This window comes from Triticum aestivum, chromosome 4D (assembly GCF_018294505.1).
Source record: "Triticum aestivum cultivar Chinese Spring chromosome 4D, IWGSC CS RefSeq v2.1, whole genome shotgun sequence".
In the NCBI taxonomy this organism is placed as follows: Eukaryota; Viridiplantae; Streptophyta; class Magnoliopsida; order Poales; family Poaceae; genus Triticum; species Triticum aestivum.
The window spans coordinates 8,024,967-8,028,539 of record NC_057805.1 but is presented as its reverse complement, the minus strand read 5'-3'; positions in this window follow the sequence as shown (position 1 = coordinate 8,028,539).

The following is a 3,573-nucleotide window of genomic DNA, read 5'->3' as shown; positions in this document are numbered from 1 at the left end:
ATAGATTTGCAAAAAAAAAAAGGTTCACGAATATGATCTTTTAAAAAAATGGAAGTTCGTGAATTTAAAAAAACATGTATTTTGAAATAAAAACGTTTGAGAATTTTAAATAATTCGTGAACTCGAAAATTTTGCAGAATTTGAAAAAAAATGCGAACTCAAAAATGTTCACGAGTTTGAAATAAGTTTGAAGATTCGAAGAAAGTTTGTCAACTCAAAAATTTCACGGTTTCAAAAAATTCATAGGATTTGAAAAACAATGTTCCATAAAAAGTTCATTCATTCAAAAAGAATTCTTGGATTTAGAAAAGTTCATGATATTGAAAAGATTCACACATTTGAAAACAAAGTTCAACAAACAAATAAAAGAGAAACGAAAAAATAAAAAAGATAAAAAGAAGAAGAAAAAAAGAAAACCAAAAATAAACGGTCGGAAGGTTCTTCCCAAAAGCAACCGGAAGCTTCACAATATAGTAGGTTGGGACGATTTGGAAATTGCACAGTAACTAGCCCACTTCCTTTTCCACGCCAAAAGCGCTAAACGGAGCACACCCCTAAACTACATTATGTATGTAAATGGCACGGGCCATTTAGCTCTTTCTTTCGACCAGTTTTTGGGGACCCTTCCAATAATTGTACTCATAGTTTTTCTGGACGGACGGCTTTCTTTCAATTTTCCCCATCATGTTTTTTGCCCCTTTTCTCTTTTTTATTTTTTCCATTTTTTACTTTTTTAGTTTTACTTTCCTTTTTCTTTCTTCTTTATTTTTCATTTTTATCAAAATCGTGAACTTTTCAGAAATCCTTGAAAAAATTTCTATTTTGTCTTTTTAACATTTTATGAAGTTTTTCTAGAATCCATGAACTTTTTTAATTTGATAAATTTTCATGAACTTTTTGAATCATTTTTCCTAATTATGAACTTTTTCAAATTTTGTGAACTGTCTTTCAATTTTGTGAAATTTTTCAAATTATGAACTTTTCCAAGTCTGAAACTTTATTTCAAGCCGTGAACCATTCATTTTAAAATCGTTGAACTTTTTCTTTCACAAGCGACGACTTTTTTTCAACCCCGTGACCATTTTGCTGAATCCGTGAACTTTGAACTTTTTTCAAAAGCTATGACTTATTCCATATCCACGAACTTTTTTTAGAATCCATGAACTTGTTTCAAATTCGATGAAATTTTTTTGTAAAATTGGGAACATTTTTGAATTCAAGAACTTATTTGAATTTTGCAAACTTTTTCAAGTCCGTGAACTTTTTCGAATTCATGAACTTTTCTCAATATTGGATTTTTTATGCGGTTTATGCGGTTTTGAAATGGTCAACAGTTGAACGGTCAATTGGTCAACCGCTGACCGAATGAACCAAATTTTTTAAGACAATACTGTGAAGCTTTATTGAACCATCAGAATGTTTATAGGGATGAACAAAAGATCACCGAGGTGGTCTAACCAGGCATGATGGACAACTCCTAAATATAAAGCATGTTTCGCTAGATTGCATGCGTCAAAATTCAAGCTCCTAAATTCATGAACAAATTTACACAAATTAAAAGCACTAGAATACTCTATAATTTCATGTATAATAGCTCCATACACGGTTGCGCTACATTGCTTGATATTGTCAATCAGCACCTTGCAGTCACACGCGACATAAACCCTTTTCAAGTTCAGGTCCCCCAAGCTTCCCTAGTAGAAAATGCTTCAAGTGTTGCAGTGTCAATGGAGACGACCATGGCTGCGAGCGCATGGGCACCAGAACTCCTAGGCGCAGAAGGCGCTAAATAGGGTTTGGGGGTGCCTAGTGGGAGAAAACCAGCAGACATGCATGCTTCGTAGGCATGCCAACACTTCGTCTTTCGGTTTCTCGAATTTTTTTTATATCTGGGCTTTCTCGATTTGTGCATGAACTAATGTAAACGGGCCAGTTGAGCATAGGAGAAAATCAAAGGTGGTTGGTTACTGGACCCTTTTCCCCTTTCCGAATGAGAAAAACTCACGACTATGTTCTTGTCAACTTCGACTGAGGAGGAAATTCAAGTTCAAAAACAAAGGAGTGAGGTCGAAATTCAGAGCCTCATGCACCGCCAAGATGGGGCTACTCGGCATCATCCGAAAGATCAAGGTCAAAGAGAAGGAGATGTGCATTCTCATGGTGTAGGTTCCCTCCACCCTGTGCTCTCCTTGGATTCCATCTGCGCCACCCCCCTCCCCCCATACTATTCTTGGTTAATGGATCTAGTTATGGTTGTCCTGCCGGTTTCTTGATCCTCGGTGACTAATGGAGTTCGTCGTAGGGGTCTGGACAACTCGGGGAAGACGACGATCGTGCTTAAGGTCAATGGGAAGGACATGAGCGTCATAAACCCCACCCTCGGCTTCAACATCAAGACCGTCAATTATCACAAGTCTATGTCATTAGTTGACATGTGGTGACTATGAACTACTTACGCATCCATTCAGCAGGGGAGGGGGTGCAAAGTAACTATATGCAGAACTCATGCTTGGAAAATTATTCATAGCACTTCTGACGCTCATCAAAAGATCCTATCAACATATTGATGAGAAACACTTTTAGCATTGCAGAAATTCAGATAAAATACTCATGGGTTCTGAAAATGAAACTAAATAAAAAAATCATTGTATTACTTTAATTAGAATTTGTGTTGGGGTCAGGGAGGAGGGGGCGTACACATGCAGCGTCTGATCTAGTTATTTGATACTCTCTTTTTACCTATGTCAGAGGAAATCTTATAATTACTAGTACAACCACTCACTATCATTACTAGCAAACATGTATGTGTGTTGGAACGGGAAACAAACACATGCTCATATGACAATAAGCACGATTCAAGACCCCTCCATGGGTCCACGTCATCTATTTCAACATAGCGCCTCATACATGTTGTCGCTTATCCTCCTTCCCGCCTTCACCGACCATGATCGCGGTGTCCACCTGATCACAATGCATCCAAACATGGTCAACCCCGAGGTGTTGATCTCAGCCACCGCATGCACACATGTCACTCACACCTCCTGAAGAAAATATGCCCTAGAGGCAATAATAAAGTATTATATATTTTCTTATATCATGATAAATGTTTGTTATTCATGCTAGAATTGTATTAACCGGAAACATAATACATGTGTGAATACATAGACAAACAGAGTGTCACTAGTATGCCTCTACTTGACTAGCTCGTTAATCAAAGATGGTTATGTTTCCTAGCCATAGACATGAGTTGTCATTTGATTAACGGGATCACCTCATTAGGAGAATGACGTGATTGACTTGACCCATTACGTTAGCTTAGCACCCGATCGTTTAGTATGTTGCTATTGCTTTCTTCATGACTTATACATGTTCCTATGACTATGAGATTATGCAACTCCCGTTTACCGGAGGAACACTTTGTGTGCTACCAAACGTCACAACGTAACTGGGTGATTATAAAGGTGCTCTACAGGTGTCTCCAAAGGTACTTGTTGGGTTGGCGTATTTCGAGATTAGGATTTGTCACTCCGATTGTCGGAGAGGTATCTCTGGGCCCACTCGGTAATGCACATC